Raw genomic sequence first — 21,761 nt, forward strand, 5'->3', positions numbered from 1 at the left:
TGTTCTCAACCTCCACACATTCTTCAAGGCCCCCAGGATTTTCGCCCCCTCCCCCACCCTATGATCCACTTCCGCGTCCATGGTTCCATCCGCTGCCAGATCCACTCCTAGATATCTAAAACACTTCACTTCCTCCAGTTTTTCTCCATTCAAACTCACCTCCCAAATGACTTGACCCTCAACCCTACTGTACCTAATAACTTGCTCTTATTCACATTTACTCTTAACTTTCTTCTTCCACACACTTTTCCAAACTCAGTCACCAGCTTCTGCAGTTTCTCACATGAATCAGCCACCAGCGCTGTATCATCAGCGAACAACAACTGACTCACTTCCCAAGCTCTCTCATCCCCAACAGACTTCATACTTGCCCCTCTTTCCAAAACTCTTGCATTTACCTCCCTAACAACCCCATCCATAAACAAATTAAACAACCATGGAGACATCACACACCCCTGCCGCAAACCTACATTCACTGAGAACCAATCACTTTCCTCTCTTCCTACACGTACACATGCCTTACATCCTCGATAAAAACTTTTCACTGCTTCTAACAACTTTCCTCCCACACCATATATTCTTAATACCTTCCACAGAGCATCTCTATCAACTCTATCATATGCCTTCTCCAGATCCATAAATGCTACATACAAATCCATTTGCTTTTCTAAGTATTTCTCACATACATTCTTCAAAGCAAACACCTGATCCACACATCCTCTACCACTTCTGAAACCACACTGCTCTTCCCCAATCTGATGCTCTGTACATGCCTTCACCCTCTCAATCAATACCCTCCCATATAATTTACCAGGAATACTCAACAAACTTATACCTCTGTAATTTGAGCAATCACTCTTATCCCCTTTGCCTTTGTACAATGGCACTATGCACGCATTCCGCCAATCCTCAGGCACCTCACCGTGAGTCATACATACATTAAATAACCTTACCAACCAGTCAACAATACAGTCACCCCCTTTTTTAATAAATTCCACTGCAATACCATCCAAACCTGCTGCCTTGCCGGCTTTCATCTTCCGCAAAGCTTTCACTACCTCTTCTCTGTTTACCAAATCATTTTCCCTAACCCTCTCACTTTGCACACCACCTCGACCAAAACACCGTATATCTGCCACTCTATCATCAAACACATTCAACAAACCTTCAAAATACTCACTCCATCTCCTTCTCACATCACCACTACTTGTTATATATATATACACAGACATGTACATATTCATAATTCCTTGCCTTCAAACCATTTCCGGCGCCACCCCATCCCACAGTAGACAGCAAGGTTGACCCCACTTCAGCAAGGTAGCACCAGGAAAACAAACAAAATGGCCACATGCATTCACACTCAGTCTCTACCTGTCATGTGTAATGCACCAGAACAACACCTCCCTACCCACATCCAGGCCCTAAAGACCTTTCCATGGTTTACCCAAGATGTTTCACAAGCCCTGGTTCAGTCCATTGACAGAACGTGGACCCTGGTATACCACATCATTCCAATTCACTTTATTCCTTGCACGCCTCTCAACCTCCACATGTTCAGGCCCTGATCACTCAAAATCTTTTTCATCCTTCCACCTCCAGTTTGGTCTCCCACTTCTCCTCGTCCACTCCACCTCTGACACATATATTCTCTTTGTCAACCTTTCCTCACTCATTCCCTCCATATTCATCATACAGAAACAAGGAACTCTTCTACTGGTACCCCTGCAGCTTCATGGCTGCACCACAAGAAGTAACAGGGAAAGGGATAGACTCCTCTGGAGTGATAAGTTCTTCGAGGAAACTGTACTCTGATGACCTAACTTTGCCAAAGGTGACTCTTCACATGTACCCTAACCACAAGCAGGTGGAGTCCAGAAAAGCCTGTTTCTGATATGAAAAAAGCAATTAGGTAAAAAACCATATACATACATATATATTTTATCATCTATTTTATTTTGCTTTGTCGCTGTCTCCCGCGTTTGCAAGTGAGCGAAAGGAAACAGACGAAAGAATGACCCAACACACACATGTATATACATACACATCCACACATGCAAATATACATACCTATACATTTCAATGTATACATATATATACACATGTACATAATTCATACTGTCTGCCTTTATTCATTCCCATCGCCACCCGGCCACACATGAAATTTCAACCCCCTCCCCCCTCATGTGTGCCAGGTAGCGCTAGGAAAAGACAACAAAAGCCACATTCGTTCACACTCAGTCTCTAGCTGTCATGTAATAATGCACCGAAACCACAGCTCCCTTTCCACATCCAGGCCCCACAAAACTTTCCATGGTTTACCCCAGATGCTTCACATGCCCTGGTTCAATTCATTGACAGCACATCGACGCCGGTATACCACATCATTCCAATTCACTCTATTCCTTGCCCGCCTTTCACCCTCCTGCATGTTCACGCCCCGATCACTCAAAATCTTTTTCATTCCATCTTTCCACCTCCAACTTGGTCTCCCACTTCTCCTCATTCCCTCCACCTCCGACACATATATCCTCTTGGTCAATCTTTCCTCACTCATTCTATCCATGTGACCAAACCATTTCAAAACACCCTCTTCTGCTCTCTCAACCACACTCTTTTATTACCACACATCTCTCTAACCCTATTATTACTTACTTGATCAAACCACCTCACACCATATATTGTCCTCAAGCATCTCATTTCCAGCACATCCACCCTCCTCTGCACAACTCTATCCATAGCCCACACCTTCCAACCATACAACATTGTTGGAACCACTATTCCTTCAAACATACACATTTTTGCTTTCCCAGATAATGTTCTCAACTTCCAAACATTCTTCAACGCTCTAAGAATTTTCTCCCCCTCCCCCACCCTATGATTCACTTCTGCTTCCATGGTTCCATCCGCTGCCAAATCCACTCCCACATATCTAAAACACTTCACTTCTTCCAGTTTTTCTCCATTCAAACTTACCTCCCAATCGACTTGACCCTCAACCCTACTGTACCTAATAACCTTGCTCTTATTCACATTTATTCTCAGCTTTCTTCTTTCACACACTTTACCAAACTCAGTCACCAGCTTCTGCAGTTTCTCACATGAATCAGCCACCAGCACTGTATCATCAGCGAACAACAAATGACTCACTTCCCAAGCTCTCTCATCCACAACAGACTGCATACTTGCCCCTCTTTCCAAAACTCTTGCATTCACCTCCCCAACAACCCCATCCATAAACAAATTAAACAACCATGGAGACATCACACACCCCTGCCGCAAACCTACATTCACTGAGAACCAATCAAAGTACTTTCCTCTCTTCCTACACGCACACATGCCTTACATCCTCGATAAAAACTTTTCACTGCTTCTAATAAAGTGTGTAAAGTGGTAAAGTGTGTGGAAGAAGAAAGTTGAGAGTAAATGTGAATAAGAGCAAGGTTATTAGGTACAGTAGGGGTGAGGGTCAAGTCAATTGGGAGGTGAGTTTGAATGGGGAAAAACTGGAGGAAGTGAAGTGTTTTAGATATCTGGGAGTGGATCTGTCAGCGGATGGAACCATGGAAGCGGAAGTGGATCATAGGGTGGGGGAGGGGGCGAAAATTTTGGGAGCCTTGAAAAATGTGTGGAAGTCGAGAACATTATCTCGGAAAGCAAAAATGGGTATGTTTGAGGGAATAGTGGTTCCAACAATGTTGTATGGTTGCGAGGCGTGGGCTATGGATAGAGATGTGCGCAGGAGGATGGATGTGCTGGAAATGAGATGTTTGAGGACAATGTGTGGTGTGAGGTGGTTTGATCGAGTAAGTAACGTAAGGGTAAGAGAGATGTGTGGAAATAAAAAGAGCGTGGTTGAGAGAGCAGAAGAGGGTGTTTTGAAATGGTTTGGGCACATGGAGAGAATGAGTGAGGAGAGATTGACCAAGAGGATATATGTGTCGGAGGTGGAGGGAACGAGGAGAAGAGGGAGACCAAATTGGAGGTGGAAAGATGGAGTGAAAAAGATTTTGTGTGATCGGGGCCTGAACATGCAGGAGGGTGAAAGGAGGGCAAGGAATAGAGTGAATTGGAGTCATGTGGTATACAGGGGTTGACGTGCTGTCAGTGGATTGAATCAAGGCATGTGAAGCGTCTGGGGTAAACCATGGAAAGCTGTGTAGGTATGTATATTTGCGTGTGTGGACGTGTGTATGTACATGTGTATGGGGGGGGGGGGGGTTGGGCCATTTCTTTCGTCTGTTTCCTTGCGCTACCTCGCAAACGCGGGAGACAGCGACAAAGTATAAAAAAAAAAAAAAAAAAAAAAAATATATATATATATATATATATTTTTTAACTTTTTTTTAACTACTTTTTAACTGCTCTCTCAACCACGCTCTTTTTATTTCCACACATCTCTCTTACCCTTACGTTACTTACTCGATCAAACCACCTCACACCACACATTGTCCTCAAACATCTCATTTCCAGCAAATCCATCCTCCTGCGCACAACTCTATCCATACCCCAAACCCTCGCAACCATACAACATTGTTGGTAAAACCACTATTCCTTAAAAACATACCCATTTTGCTTATCCGAATAATGTTCTCTCCGATCGACTTCCACACATTTTTCAGGCTCCCAAAAATTTTTGCCCCCCTCCCCCCCCCTATGATCCACTTCCGCTTCCTTTTTTTCCCAAACCCGCTGCCAGCCCACCTGAATATAAAAAAAAGCCCTTCACTCCTCCATTTTTTTTTTCCATTAAAACCCCACCCCCCAAATTGACTTACCCTCAACCCTACGGGAACCTAAAAACCCTTGCTCTTATTCACTTTTAAACTCTTAACTTTCTTCTTTAAACACATTTTCCCAAAACTCATTCACCAGTTTTCTGCATTTTCCCTCACAAAAATCAGCCCCCAAAGCGCTTTTTCCCTCAGCGAACAAAAACTGCTAACTTCCCAAGCTCCCACCCCCAAACAGATTTCCCAAAAATTGCCCCTCTTTCCAAAACCTTGCATTCACCCCCCTAACAACCCCACCCCATAAAAAAATTTAAAACAACGGGAAAGACATCACACACCCCGGGCAAAAACCTACATTCACTGAAAACCCCAATCACTTTCTCTCTCCTACACGACCCCTGCCTTACATCCTCGATAAAAATTTTTCACTGTTTCCCAACAACTTGCCCCCCACACCATAAAATTCCCTTAATACCTTCCCCCCGACATCTTTTATCAACTCTATCAAAATCCCTTTCTCCAGATCCTTTAAAATGCACATACAAATCCATTTCCCTTTTCTAAGTATTTCTCACAAAAAATTTTTCAAAGCAAACACCTGATCCACACATCCTCTACCACTTCTGAAACCAACACGGGCGTCTTTCCCCAATCTGATGCCTTACAATGCCTTCATCTCCAATCAATACCCTCCATAAATAATTTACCAGGATACTCAAGCAAACTTATACCTCGGTAATTTGAGCCACGTCACTCTTATCCCCTTTGCCTTGTACAATGGCACTAATGCAACGCAATTCCGCCAATCCTCAAAGGGCACCTCCCGTGAGTCTACATACATTAAATAACATTACCCACCATTAACCAATACAGTCACCCACCCCTTATTTAAAAATAAATTCCACTGCCAAAAAATTTTAAAACCAGCCAAACCTGCTGCCTTGCCGGCTTTCATCTTACCGCAAAGCTTTTACTACCTCTTCTCTGTTTCCCAAAAATCATTTCACCTAACCCTCTCACTTTGCACACACACCTCGGACCAAACCACCCTATAACATGCCACTCTATCATCAAACCATTCAAACCAACCTCAAAATACTCACTCCATCTCCTCTCACATCACCACTACTTGTTAACCATGCCACCTGCTCCTCTATCCTATCCTCTACAACTCAACCCATTTTTGTAATGCGCCCTTCACTGAATTCCTTTGCTCCCATGTCTACGCACTTTATTTACCACATCCTCCAGAACATCTTTTTATACTCCCTAAAATTTAATGATACTCTCTCACCCCAACGCTCATTTGCCCTTTTTTTCACCATCTTATCATATATATATAAAAATATTATATATATTAATAATATAAAAATATAATATATAAATATCTATATAGCATTTATGGTAATCTGGAGAAGGCATAAGATAGAGTGATAGCCGAAGCACAGGCCGTACAACCTCCACACATTATATTTCTTCCCTAAAATAATCCTCCTATCCCCTAAGAAACACGCTGCAGACCTGCAAGATACCTAGACGGCCGAGGAAGGAACCCGATCCATACTGAAATCCTGCCGTGAGAGATCATACACCCAGGAAGAAACCAAAGTAATCCTGCAGTGGAAAGAACGTGCGGAGCCCTCCCGCGAAAAAGTGCCAGCGTTGCCATACACTCCTACAGAATGGGGGCAGAGAGCAGCTTGGCAGAGAACAGTTGAAGATCGCAGCCTGAACCAGTGCAGGGCGGCCAGAAAACATAGTGCGTCCCACAGCAGAGGCAGGTGACAGTCGTATGTGGTAAAAAAGTGTGTGAAAGGACTGAAAGTTCAGCGAAAACGTGACTAAGAGCAAGGAAATTAAGGACCAAAGGGTGAGGGACAATCAATGGGAGGTAAGATTGAAAGGAGAAAAACAGGAGGAAGTAAAGTGGTTTTAAGATATCAGGGAGAGGCACAGGCACCCGCGGATGGAACCCTGGAAGCGAAAGTGGAACATAATGTGTGGGGGAGGGGCGAAAATTCTGGGAGCCTGAAGAATGTGTGGAAGTCGAGAACATTATTTGGAAAGCAAAAAAGGGTATGTTTTAAGGAATAGTGGTTCCAACAAAAAGGGATGGCTGCGAGGCTTTGGGGTAAAGGAAGAGTTTTTGGGGCAGGAGATGGGTGGCTGGGAAAGAGAAGTTTGAGGACCCAAAAGGGGGGGGGGTGGGGGAGGTGGGGGTTTATCAAATTTGTAAAAATAAGGGGAAGGAGATGTGTGGAAAAAAAAAAAGCGTGGTTGAGAAAAAAAGAGGTGTTTTGAAATGGGTTTTGGGACAAGGAAAAATAGTTTGGAAAGGACCAAAAAGGATAAATGTGTTTTTGGGGGTGGAGGGGAAAGAGGAGAAATGGGGGGAACCAAATTTGGGGGGAAAGATGGAGTGAAAAAGATTTTGAGTGAATTTGGGGCCTGGGAAAATGCAGGAGGGTTAAAAGGGGGGCAAGAATAAAGGAATTGGATCGATTGGTATTCCCCGGGTTGACGGCGTCCCGTGGGTTGAATCAGGGCATGGAAGTTGGGGGGGGGTAAACCATGGAAAAACTGTGTAGGTTGTTTTATTTGTGTGTGGGACGTAAGTTATATACAAGGTATGGGGGTGGGGTTTGGGGATAAATATATATATAAATTTTTTTTTATTATTTTTATATCTTGTCGCGTCTCCCGCTTTTTCGAGGAAAGCGCAAGGAAACAGACGAAAAAAAGGGCCCAAACCCCCCCCCCCATACACATTATAACATACGCCCCACACACGCAAATATACAACCAACACACTTTCCATTTTTTCCCCCAGACCTTCACATGCCTTGATTCAATCCACTGACAGCACTTAAACCCCCCGGTATCCCCACATCCCCCAAATTCACTCTATTCCTTGCCCCCCCTTTCCCCCCTCCGCTGTTCAGCCCCGACCCAAACAAAATTTTTTCACTCCTTTTTTTCCCACCTAAAATTTGGGTCTCCCCTTCTCCTTGTTCCCTCCCCCCTCCAACAATTATCCTCTTGGTCAATCTTTCCTCACCACCGTCCAAGCCCAAACCACTTAAAAAACACCCTTTTCTGCTCTCTCAACCACCCTTTTTTTATTTCCACACATCCTTACCCTTACGTTACTCATCGATCAAACCACCTCACACCACATATTGCCTCAAACACTCATTTCCCCACATCCCTCCTCCGCGCAAACTCTATCCTTAAACCCCCGCCTCGAACCCAAAAACATTGTTGAACCACATTCCTTTAAAAAATCCCATTTTTTTCTTTCCGAATAAAGTCTCAACCTCCACACATTCTTCAAGGCCCCCCAGGATTTTTGCCCCCTCCCCCACCCTAGATCCACTTCCGCTTTCCCTGGTTCCATCCGCTGCCAGACCACCCAAAAAACTAAAACCCTTTACTTCCTCCCGTTTTCTCCATTCAAACTCACCTCCCAAAAAACTTGACCCCCAACCCACTGTACCCAATAACTTGCTCTTTTCACATTTACTCTTTCTTTCTCTTTCCCCACACTTTTCCAAACTCAGTCACCAGCTTCTGCAGTTTCCACATGAAACACCACCCGCGTATCATCACGAACAACAAAGACTCACTTCCCAACTCTCTCATCCCAACAGACTTCATACTGCCCTCTTTCCAAACTCTGCATTTACCTCCCTAACAACCCCATCCATAACAAATAAACAACAGGGGCCTCACACACCCCTGCCGCAAACCTACATTCACTGAGAACCAATCACTTTTCCCTCTTCCTACCGACACAAAGCCTTCATTCTCGATAAAAACTTTTCACTGCTTCTAACAACTTTCCTCCCACACCATATTTTCTTAATACCCTTCCCCGAGCACTCAAACAAATCTATCATATGCCTCTCCAGATTCATAAAGCTACATACAAATCCCTTTTTCTTTCTAGTATTTCTCACATACAACTTCAAAAACAAACACCTATCCACACATCCCCAACCACTTCTGAAACCACACTGCTCTTCCCCAAACTGATTTCCTGTAATGCCTTCACCCTCAATCAATACCCCCCCATAAAAATTTTCCAGAATACTCACAAACTTATACTCCGAATTTGAGCAACACTCCCTTTTTCCCCTTTGCCTTGTACAATGCACAAAGCCCCGCATTCCGCCAATCCTCAGGCACCTCAAACCCTGAGTCATAATACTTAAATACCTTAACAACCGTCAACAATACAGTCACCCCCTTTTTTAATAAATTCCACTGCATACCACCAAACCTGCTGCCTTGCCGGCTTCATCTCCCCCAAAACTTTCACACCTCTTCTCTGTTTAAAACCCAAAACATTTTCCCAACCCTCCACGTTTTCACACACCTGACCAAAACACCGTTTATCGGCCCCTCAAACATCAAACACATTCAACAAACCTTCAAAAAAACTTTACTCCATCCCTTCTCACACACCACTACTTTATAAATATTACACAGACATGTACAAATTCATAATTCCGCCTCCCAAAACCCTTCCGGGGCCCCCCCCCCCCATCCCACAGTAGAAAAGAGGTTGACCCCCCCCTTTGCAAGGTAGCAAACCCGGAAAAAAAAAACAAATGGGCCACTGCATTCACACCAGTCCTACTGTCAATGTGTAATGCACCAGAACAACACCTCCCCTACCCACTCCGGCCCTAAAGACCTTTCCATGGTTTACCCAAAAAATTTCACAAGCCCTGGTTCAGTCCATTGACAGAACTGGACCCTGGATACACATCATTCCAATTACACTATTCTTGCACCCCCTCTCAACCCCACATTTTCAGCCCTGATCACTCAAAATCTTTTCACCTTCCACCTCCATTGGCTCCCACTTCTCCGTCCACTCCACCTCTGACAAAATATTCTCTTTGTCAACCTTTCCTCACTCATTCCCCATAATTCATCATACAGAAACAAGGAACCTTCTCTGGTACCCCCGGGGGCCCCCCCCCTTCATGCTGACCACAAGAAGTAACGGGAAAGGGATAGACTCCCTGGAGTGATAATTTCTCGAGGAAACTGACTCTGATGACAAATTTTTGCCAAGGTGACTCTTCACATGTCCCCAACCCAACAGGGGGATCCAGAAAAGCCTGTTTCTGAATGAAAAAAGCAATTAGTAAAAAACCAATACTACATATATATTTTACTTCTATTTTTTTTGCTTTGTCGCTGTCCCCCCGCGTTTGCAAGGGGAGCGAAAGGAAACAAAACGAAAGAATGACCCAACACACACAGTATATACAACACATCCACACATGCAATAAAAAACCTATACATTCAATGTATACATATAAATACACATGTACATAATTCATACTGTCGCCTTTTTTCCCTTCCCATCGCCACCCCGGCCACACATGAAATTTCAACCCCCACCCCCTCATGTGGCCAGGTAGCGCTAGGAAAACAACAAAAAACCACAAATTCGTTCACATCAGTCTCTAGCGTCATGTAATAATGCAACCCAAACCACAGCTCCCTTTCCACATCCAGGGCCCCCCCAAAATTTCCATGGTTTTTCCCCAGATGCTTCACATCCCTGGTTCAATTCATTGACAGCACATCGAGCCGGTAATACCACATCATTCCAATTTACTCTATTCCTGCCCGCCTTTCCTCCTGCTGTCACCCCCATCACTCAAAATCTTTTCATTCATCTTCCACCCCCAATGGTCTCAAACCCCTTCTCCTCATTTCCCTCCACCTCCGACACATATATCCTCTTGGGCCATCTTTCCTCACTCTTCTACCATTGACCAAACCATTTTAAAAAACACCCCTCTTCTTTTCTCCAACACACTCTTTTATTACCACACATCCTCTAACCCCCATTATTACTTTCTTGTCAAACACCTCACACAAAATTTTTCCCAGCATCTCATTTCCCGCACACCACCCTCCTCCCGCAAAAACTCAAACCATAGCCCACACCTTCCCCAAACCCTACACAATTTTTGAACCACTATTCCTTCAAACATACACATTTTGCTTTCCCAGATATGTTCCAACTTCCACACATTCTTAAAGGCTCCCAGAATTTTCGCCCCCTCCCCACCCTATGATCCACTTTCCGCCCCCAGGGTTCCATCCGCTGCAGTCCACCCCAGATATCTAAAACACTTACTTCCTCCAGTTTTTCTCCATTCAAAATCACCTCCCCAAATTTAATTGACCCTCAACCACGTACCAATAACCTTGCTCTTATTCACATTTACTCTTAACTTTTTTTCTTTTACACACTTTACCAAAAACCCGTCACCACTTTTTGCAGTTTCTCACATGAACAGCCACCAGCGCTGTATCACAGCGAACAACAACTGACCACTTCCCAACCTCTCATATATAAATATAAAAAAATATATATAAAATATATATATATATATATAATATATATAAAAATTTTTTTTTTTTTTTTTTTTTTAACGTCGCTTCTCCCGTAGGAGGTACGAAGAAACAACGAAGAAATGGAAGCTCATCGTCAGTATTTCTAAGTGTGTGTCGGTTTAGTCTCTGACGTACTTGGTGTACCTGTATCCCCCAAGTGGTAGTAGAACTGACGGACTATCCCTGTCCCAGTGGCTTATGAAGCTCATGTATATCTATGGGAATGCAAACACTGATTCAAACCTTAGACTATGTATTCCATGTTGCACTTGTATGATGAATATATTAATCTTACATCTCACTAAAGAAATCTGTCCATGGTTCAGATAACCTTAAAAGATCATTAAACATTTAGCCTCATCACAAGTTGGCAGAAAGGGTAGTTTATGTTTATTTAATGAAGTTTAATATATATGACCTAAATTCTGAGATATTTTATGAGTTAAAGAGCGCCATCTATGGACAGATAAAGCAAGCTCGGTTCTTCTGTCTCGAAATCTTGGATCCCATAGGAAACCCGGGTTCTTTGTTTCAGTACATCCGAGTTTCTGTCATGTAAAAATAAAGAAATTCAACTTGTGACCGTATGTGTATATATATATATATATATATATATATATATATATATATATATATATATATCGTATTCCTCGCGTGTCGTAGAAAGCGACTGGAGGGGACGGGAGCGGGGGGCCAGAAATCCTCCCCTCCTTGTATTAACTTTTTAAAATGGGAAACAGAAGAAGGAGTCACGCGGGGAGTGCTCATCCTCCTCGAAGGCTCAGAGTGGGGTGCCTAAATGTGTGTGGATGTAACCAAGATGTGAAAAAAGGAGAGATAGGTAGTATGTTTGAGGAAAGGAACCTGGATGTTTTGGGTCTGAGTGAAACGAAGCTCAAGGGTAAAGGGGAAGAGTGGTTTGGGAATGTCTGGGGAGTAAAGTCAGGGGTTAGTGAGAGGACAAGAGCAAGGGAAGGAGTAGCAATACTCCTGAAACAGGAGTTGTGGGAGTATGTGATAGAATGTAAGAAAGTAAATTCTCGATTAATATGGGTAAAACTGAAAGTTGATGGAGAGAGGTGGGTGATTATTGGTGCATATGCATCCAGGCATGAGAAGAAAGATCATGAGAGGCAAGCGTTTTGGGAGCAGCTGAATGAGTGTGTTAGTGGTTTTGATGCACGAGACCGGGTTATAGTGATGGGTGATTTGAATGCAAAGGTGAGTAATGTGGCAGTTGAGGGAATAATTGGTATACATGGGGTGTTCAGTGTTGTAAATGGAAATGGTGAAGAGCTTGTAGATTTATGTGCTGAAAAAGGACTGATGATTGGGAATACCTGGTTTAAAAAGCGAGATATACATAAGTATACTTATGTAAGTAGGAGAGATGGCCAGAGAGCGTTATTGGATTACGTGTTAATTGACAGGCGCGCGAAAGAGAGACTTTTGGATGTTAATGTGCTGAGAGGTGTAACTGGAGGGATGTCTGATCATTATCTTGTGGAGGCTAAGGTGAAGATTTGTATGGGTTTTCAGAAAAGAAGAGTGAATGTTGGGGTGAAGAGGGTGGTGAGAGTAAGTGAGCTTGGGAAGGAGACCTGTGTGAGGAAGTACCAGGAGAGACTGAGTACAGAATGGAAAAAGGTGAGAACAATGGAAGTAAGGGGAGTGGGGGAGGAATGGGATGTATTTAAGGATGGATTGCGCAAAAGATGCTTGTGGCATGAGAAGAGTGGGAGGTGGGTTGATTAGAAAGGGTAGTGAGTGGTGGGATGAAGAAGTAAGATTATTAGTGAAAGAGAAGAGAGAGGCATTTGGACGATTTTTGCAGGGAAAAAAAGCAATTGAGTGGGAGATGTATAAAAGAAAGAGACAGGAGGTCAAGAGAAAGGTGCAAGAGGTGAAAAAAAGGGCAAATGAGAGTTGGGGTGAGAGAGTATCATTAAATTTTAGGGAGAATAAAAAGATGTTCTGGAAGGAGGTAAATAAAGTGCGTAAGACAAGGGAGCAAATGGGAACTTCAGTGAAGGGCGCAAATGGAGAGGTGATAACAAGTAGTGGTGATGTGAGGAGATGGAGTGAGTATTTTGAAGGTTTGTTGAATGTGTTTGATGATAGAGTGGCAGATATAGGGTGTTTTGGTCGAGGTGGTGTGCAAAGTGAGAGGGTTAGGGAAAATGATTTGGTAAACAGAGAAGAGGTAGTGAAAGCTTTGCGGAAGATGAAAGCCAGCAAGGCAGCAGGTTTGGATGGTATTGCAGTGGAATTTATTAAAAAAGGGGGTGACTGTATTGTGGACTGGTTGGTAAGGTTATTTAATGTGTGTATGACTCATGGTGAGGCGCCTGAGGATTGGCGGAATGCGTGCATAGTGCCATTGTACAAAGGCAAAGGGGATAAGAGTGAGTGCTCAAATTACAGAGGTATAAGTTTGTTGAGTATTCCTGGTAAATTATATGGGAGGGTACTGATTGAGAGGATGAAGGCATGTACAGAGCATCAGATTGGGGAAGAGCAGTGTGGTTTCAGAAGTGGTAGAGGATGTGTGGATCAGGTGTTTGCTTTGAAGAATGTATGTGAGAAATACTTAGAAAAGCAAATGGATTTGTATGTAGCATTTATGGATCTGGAGAAGGCATATGATAGAGTTGATAGAGATGCTCTGTGGAAGGTATTAAGAATATATGGTGTGGGAGGCAAGTTGTTAGAAGCAGTGAAAAGTTTTTATCTAGGATGTAAGGCATGTGTACGTGTAGGAAGAGAGGAAAGTGATTGGTTCTCAGTGAATGTAGGTTTGCGGCAGGGGTGTGTGATGTCTCCATGGTTGTTTAATTTGTTTATGGATGGGGTTGTTAGGGAGGTAAATGCAAGAGTTTTGGAAAGAGGGGCAAGTATGAAGTCTGTTGGGGATGAGAGAGCTTGGGAAGTGAGTCAGTTGTTGTTCGCTGATGATACAGCGCTGGTGGCTGATTCATGTGAGAAACTGCAGAAGCTGGTGACTGAGTTTGGTAAAGTGTGTGGAAGAAGAAAGTTAAGAGTAAATGTGAATAAGAGCAAGGTTATTAGGTACAGTAGGGTTGAGGGTCAAGTCAATTGGGAGGTGAGTTTGAATGGAGAAAAACTGGAGGAAGTGAAGTGTTTTAGATATCTGGGAGTGGATCTTGCAGCGGATGGAACCATGGAAGCGGAAGTGGATCATAGGGTGGGGGAGGGGGCGAAAATTCTGGGGGCCTTGAAGAATGTGTGGAAGTCGAGAACATTATCTAGGAAAGCAAAAATGGGTATGTTTGAAGGAATAGTGGTTCCAACAATGTTGTATGGTTGCGAGGCGTGGGCTATGGATAGAGTTGTGCGCAGGAGGATGGATGTGCTGGAAATGAGATGTTTGAGGACAATGTGTGGTGTGAAGTGGTTTGATCGAGTGAGCAACGTAAGGGTAAGAGAGATGTGTGGAAATAAAAAGAGCGTGGTTGAGAGAGCAGAAGAGGGTGTTTTGAAGTGGTTTGGGCACATGGAGAGAATGAGTAAGGAAAGATTGACCAAGAGGATATATGTGTCGGAGGTGGAGGGAACGAGGAGAAGAGGGAGACCAAATTGGAGGTGGAAAGATGGAGTGAAAAAGATTTTGTGTGATCGGGGCCTGAACATGCAGGAGGGTGAAAGGAGGGCAAGAAATAGAGTGAATTGGAGCGATGTGGTATACCAGAGTTGACGTGCTGTCAGTGGATTGAATCAAGGCATGTGAAGCGTCTGGGGTAAACCATGGAAAGCTGTGTAGGTATGTATATTTGCGTGTGTGGACGTATGTATATACATGTGTATGGGGGGGGGTTGGGCCATTTCTTTCGTCTGTTTCCTGGCGCTACCTCGCAAACGCGGGAGACAGCGACAAAGTATAATAAATAAAATATAAATAAATAATAAGAGCAGTGTGGTTTCAGAAGTGGTAGAGGATGTGTGGATCAGGTGTTTGCTTGGAAGAATGTACGAGAGAAATACTTAGAAAAGCAAATCGATTTGTATGTAGCATTTATGGATCTGGAGAAGGCATATGATAGAGTTGATAGAGATGCTCTGTGGAAGGTACTAAGAATATATGGTGTAGGAGGCAAGTTGTTAGAAGCAGTGAAAAGTTTTTATCGAGGATGTGAGGCATGTGTACATGCAGGAAGAGAGGAAAGCGATTGCTTCTCAGTGAATGTAGGTTTGCGGCAGGGGTGTGTGATGTCTCTATGGTTGTTTAATTTGTTTATGGATGGGGTTGTTAGGGAGGTGAATGCAAGAGTTTTGGAAAGAGGGGCAAGTATGCAGTCCGTTCTGGATGAAAGAGCTTGGGAAGTGAGTCAGTTGTTGTTCGCTGATGATACAGCACTGGTGGCTGATTCATGTGAGAAACTGCAGAAGCTGGTGACTGAGTTTGGTAAAGTGTGTGAAAGAAGAAAGTTGAGAGTAAATGTGAATAAGAGCAAGGTTATTAGGTACAGTAGGGTTGAGGGTCAAGTCAATTGGGAGGTAAGTTTGAATGGAGAAAAACTGGAAGAAGTGAAGTGTTTTAGATATGTGGGAGTGGATTTGGCAGCGGATGGAACCATGGAAGCGGAAGTGAATCATAGGGTGGGGGAGGGGACAAAAATCCTGGGAGCCTTGAAGAATGTGTGGAAGTCGAGAACATTATCTCGGAAAGCAAAAATGGGTATGTTTGAAGGAATAATGGTTCCAACAATGTTGTATGGTTGCGAGGCATGGGCTATGGATAGAGTTGTGTGCAGGAGGGTGGATGTGCTGGAAATGAGATGTTTGAGGACAATATGTGGTGTGAGGTGGTTTGATTGAGTAAGTAATGTAAGGGTAAGAGAGATGTGTGGAAATAAAAAGAGCGTGGTTGAGAGAGCAGAAGAGGGTGTTTTGAAATGGTTTGGGCACATGGAGAGAATGAGTGAGAAAAGATTGACCAAGAGGATATATGTGTCAGAGGTGGAGGGAACGAGGAGAAGTGGGAGACCAAGTTGGAGGTGGAAAGATGGAGTGAAAAAGATTTTGAGTGATCGGGGCCTGAACATGCAGGAGGGTGAAAGGAGGGCAAGGAATAGAGTGAATTGGATCGATGTGGTATACCGGGGTCGACGTGCTGTCAATGGATTGAATCAGGGCATATGAAGCGTCTTTGGTAAACCATGGAAAGTTCTGTGGGGCCTGGATGTGGAAAGGGAGCTGTGGTTTTGGGCATTATTACATGACAGCTAGAGACTAAGTGTGAACGAATGGGGCCTTTGTTGTCTTTTCCTAGTGCTACCTCGCACACATGAGGGGGAGGAGGATGTTATTCCATGTGTGGCGAGGTGGCGATGGGAATAAATAATGGCAGACAGTATGAATTATGCATATGTGTATATATGTATATGTCTGTGTGTGTATATATATGTGTACATTGAGATGTATAGGTATGTATATTTGCGTGTGTGGACGTGTATGTATATACATGTGTATGAGGGTGGGTTGGGCCATTTCTTTCGTCTGTTTCCTTGCGCTACCTCGCAAACACGGGAGACAGCGACAAAGCAAAATAAATATATATATATCACATGTGTGCCCTGGGGATAGGGGATAGGGGAGAAAGAATACTTCCCACGTATTCCCTGCGTGTCGTAGGAGGCGACTAAAAGGGGAGGGAGCGGGGGGCTGGAAATCCTCTCCTCTCAATTTTTTTTAATTTTCCAAAAGAAGGAACAGAGAAGGGGGCCAGGTGAGGATATTCCCTCAATGGCCCAGTCCTCTGTTCTTAACGCTACCTCGCTAACACGGAAAATGGCGAATAGTTTGAAAAAAAAAAAAGAAATCACATGTGTGCCATAGAAGGCGACTAAAGGGGGCTGGAGCATCAAGCTGGAAACCTCCCGTTCTTAGATTTCAATTTCTAAAAGAGGAGACAGAAGGAGTCAGGTGGGTAGTGCTCATCCTCCCCGAAGGCTTAGATTGGGGTATCTGATGTGTGTGGATGTACCCAAGATGAGAAGAAAGAAGAGAATAGTTGTATGTTTGAGGAAAGAAACCCAGATATTCCGGCTCTGAGTGAAATGAAGCTCAAAGGTAAAGGGGATGAATGGTTTCGAAACATCTTAGGAATAAAGTCGGGGGTTGGTGAGAGGACAAGAGATAAGGAAGGAGTAGCACTACTCCTTAAGCAGGAGGTGTGGGAATGTGTGATAAAGTGTAAGAGAGTAAATTCTAGATTGATGAGGGTAAAACTGAAAGTGGATGGCACAAGATTGGTGATTACTGGTGCTTACGTAACTGGTCATGAGAAGAAAGATCATGAGAGGCAAGTGCTTTTGGAGCAGCTGAATGAGTGTGTCAGCAGTTTTGCTGTATGAGACAAGGCATTAGTGATGGGTGATCTGAATGTGAAGGCGAGTGATGTGGCAGTGGAGGGTACAATTGGTGCACATCGGGTAAACAGCATTGTGAATGGAAATGGTAAAGAGCTTGTGGATGTGTGTGCTGAAAAACGGCTGATGATCAGGAATACCTGGTTTAATAAGAGAGTTATACACAAGCATATGTATGTAAGTAGGAGATGGTCAACGGGCATTGTTGGATTACGTATATACAGACAGATGTGTAAAAGAGAGACTTTTGGATGTGAAGGTGCTGAGAGGGGCTACTGGAATGTCAGATCATTATCTTGTGGAGGCAAAGGTGAAAATTAGTAAAGGTTTTCAAAAATTAAGGGAGAGAGATGAGAGTAAGTGAGCTTGGAAAGAAAACTTGCGTGAAGAAATACCACAAGAAATTGAATGTAAAATGGCAAAAGGTGAGACCAAATGAAGTGAGGGGAGTAGGTGAGGAATGGAATGTATTTAGGGAAGCTGTGATGGCATGTGCAAAAGATGCATGAGGCATGAGAAATGTGGGAGGTGGGCAGATTATAAAGGGTAGTGAGTGCTGGGATGAAGAATTAAAGTTGCCAGTGAAAAACAAAAGAGAGGAGTTTGGACGGTTCTTACAAGGAAGGAAAGCAAATGACTGGGAGATGTTTTAGACACAGTGGCAGGAGTTCAAAAGGAAGGTGCAAAGGTAGAAAAAGAAAGCAAATGAGAGTTGGGGGTGAGAGGGTATCATTAAACTTTAAGAAGTAGAAAAAGATGGTTTGGAAAGTGACAAATAATGTGCAAAAGACAAGAAAACAAATGGGAACATCGGTGAAGGGGGCAGGGGGGAAGTGATAACAGGTAGTGATAAAGTGAGGAGATGGTGTGGGTATTTTGAAGGACTGTTGAAAGTGTTTGATAACAGAGTGGCAAAAGCAGGGTGTTGTGGTTGGGGTGATGTGCATAGTGAGAAAGTCAGGGTGGGTGGTTTGGCAAAGAGAGAATAGGCAGTGAATGTCTTGTGAAAGATGAAATCCAGCAAAGCTACAGGAGTGGATGGTACTGCACTTGAATTTATAAAGAAAGGGGATGGCTGTGTTACTGATTTGTTGGTAAGATATTCAATGTATATATGGATCACGGTGAAGTGTGTGAGGATAGGCAGAATGCATATATAGTGCCATTGTGTAAAGGCAAAAGGAAGAAAGGCGAGTGTTCAAACTGCAGAGGCATAAATTTGCTCAGTATACCTGGTAAATTGTGGGGGAGGGTACTGATTGAGAGGATGAGGGCATGTACAGAGCATCAGATTAGGGAGAAGAAGTGTGGTTTCAGGAGTGAAAGAGGATTTGGGATCAGGTATTTGCACTGAAGAATGTGTGCGAGGAATACTTGGAAAAACTGATGGATTTGTATTGGCATTTGTGGATCTAGAAAAGGCATATGATAGGGTTGACAGAGATGCTTTATGGAAGGTATCCAGAATATATGGTGTGGGAAGTAAGCTACTAGAAGCAGTAAGAAGTATTTATCAAGGGTGTAAGGCATGTGTACGAATAGGAAGAAAGGAGCGTGACTGGCTCTCAATGAAGGTCGGTCTATGGCAGGGCTGTGTGATGTCACCATGGTTGTTAAATTTGTTTATGGATGGGGTAGTTAGGGAGGTGAATGCAAGATTCTAAGAGAAAGGGGCGAGTATGCAGTCCATTGAGGATGAGAGGGCATAGGAAGCGAGTCAGTTGTTTTTCATACAGCACTGGTGGTTGATTCAAGTGAGAAACTGAAGAAGTTGGTGACTGAGTTTGGAAAAGTGAGAGAAATGAGAAATTGAGAGTAAATGTGAATAAAAGGATGGTTATTAGGTTCAGCAGGGTTGAGAGAGAAGTTAGTTGGGATGTAAGTTTGGATGCAGAAAATTGTGAGTGAGTGTTTTAGATATTCTGGGAGTGGACTTGGAACCATAAAAGCAGAGGTGAGTCATAGAGTGGGGAAGGGGGCAAAAGTTCTGGGAGTAATGAACAATGTGTGAGAAGAGAGAGCAGTATCTTGGAGAGCAAAAATGGGTATGTTTGAAGGAACAGTAGTTCCAAAAATATTATATGGTTGTGAGGCATAGGCTATACATAAGGCTGTGATAGGAAGGGTGGATGTGTTGGAAATGAAATGAGGACAATATATAATGCGAGGAGGTTTGACTGTACTAGGAAGTAATGAATAAGAGAGATGTGTGGTAATAAAAAGTGTGGCTGAGAGAGCTGAAGAGGGTGTGGTGAGACAGTTTGGACATGTGGAGAGAATAAGAGAGGAAACGTTGGCAAAGAGGATATATGTGTCAAAGATGGAGGGAACAAGGAGAAGCGGGAGACTAAACTAGAGGTGGAAGGATGGAATGAAAAAAACTCAGAGCAATGGGGGGCCTGAAAATGCATGAGGGTGAAAGGCGTGCAAGGAATAGAGTGAACTGGAAAGTTATGGTATACTGGGGCTGATATTCTGTCAATGGACTGAACCAAGGAATATAAAACATCTGGGGTAAAACATGGGAAGGTCTGTGGGGCCTGGATGTGGACAGGGAGCAGTGGTTTCGGTGCAGTACACTTGACAACTAGACAATGAGCGTAAGCAGATGTGGCCCTTGTTTGTCTGTTTCCTGGCACTCCCTCGCTGATGCAGGTGCTGGCAATGTTGCTTGTTGTAGGGCAGGGTGGCACCAGGAACGGTATACTGGAGTCGATGTGCCATCACTGAACTAAACCAGGGTATGTGAAGCATTTGGGGTAAATCTTGGAAAGGTCTGTAAGGCCTGGATATGGAGAGGGAGCTGTGGTTTTTGTGCATTACACATGACAGATAGAGACTGAGTGTGAACAAATGTGACCTTTTCGTCTTTTCCTGGCACTATCTCACTGGAAGGGGGGATGCTGTTTCCTGTGTGGCGGGGTGGTGGCAGGTAAAGGGGAAGAGTGGTTTGGGAATCTCTTGGTGGTAAGGTCAGGGGTTAGTGAGAGGACAAGAGCAAGAGAAGGAGTAGCACTACTCCTGAAACAGGAGAGGAGGGAGTATGTGATAGTGTGTAAGAAAGTAAACTCTAGATTGATATGGGTAAAACTGAAAGTAGATAGAGAGAGATGGGTGATTATTGGTGCATATGCACCTAGGCATTAGAAGAAAAATCATGATAGGCAAGTGTTTTGGGAGCAGCTGAGTGAGTGTGTTAGTAGTTTTGATGCATGAGACCAGGTTATAGTGATGGGTGATTTGAATGCAAAGGTGAGTAATGTGGCAGTTGAGGGAATAAATGGTGTACATGGGGTGTTCAGGGTTGTAAATGGAAATGGTGAAGAGCTTGTAGATTTATTTATATTTTATTTTGCTTTGTCGCTGTCTCCTGCGTTTGCGAGGTAGCACAAGGAAACAGACGAAAGAAATGGCACAACCCACCCCCATACACAATGTACACACATATACGTCCACACACGCAAATATACATACCTATACATCTCAATGTACACATATATATACACACACAGACACATACATATATACCCATGCACACAATTCACACTGTCTGCCTTTATTCATTCCCATCGCCACCTCGCCACACATGGAATACCATCCCCCTCCCCCCTCATGTGTGTGAGGTAGCACTAGGAAAAGACAACAAAGGCCCATTCGTTCACACTCAGTCTCTAGCTGTCATACAATAATGCCTGAAATCACAGCTCCCTTTCCACATCCAGGCCCCACACAACTTTCCATGGTTTACCCCAGACGCTTCACATGCCCTGATTCTATCCACTGACAGCATGTCAACCCCAGTGTACCACATCAATCCAATTTACTCTATTCCTTGCCCTCCTTTCACCCTCCTGCATGTTCAAGCCCCGATCACACAAAATCTTTTTCACTCCATCTTTCCACCTCCAATTTGGTCTCCCACTTCTCCTCGTTCCCTCCACCTCTGACACATATATCCTCTTGGTCAATCTTTCCTTGCTCATTCTCTCCATGTGCCCAAACCATTTCAAAACACCATCTTCTGCTCTTTCAACCACGCTCTTTTTATTTCCACACAACTCTCTTACCCTTACATTACTTACTCAATCAAACCACCTCACACCACACATTGTCCTCAAACATCTCATTTCCAGCACATCCACCCTCCTCCGCACAACTCTATCCATAGCCCATGCCTCGCAACCATACAACATTGTTGGAACCACTATTCCTT

The 21,761-nt window shown here is 43.7% G+C and overlaps 1 protein-coding gene across 4 annotated transcripts in view; it reads right to left on the reverse strand.

Annotated features, from left to right (window-relative positions):
- LOC139756512 (uncharacterized) overlaps positions 1 to 21,761 on the reverse strand; it is a 650,205-nt gene that overhangs the window by 261,311 nt on the left and 367,133 nt on the right. The gene's annotated exons all lie outside the window — the stretch shown is intronic.

The sequence above is a fragment of the Panulirus ornatus genome, chromosome 22 (assembly GCF_036320965.1).
Source record: "Panulirus ornatus isolate Po-2019 chromosome 22, ASM3632096v1, whole genome shotgun sequence".
Lineage (NCBI taxonomy): Eukaryota > Metazoa > Arthropoda > Malacostraca > Decapoda > Palinuridae > Panulirus > Panulirus ornatus.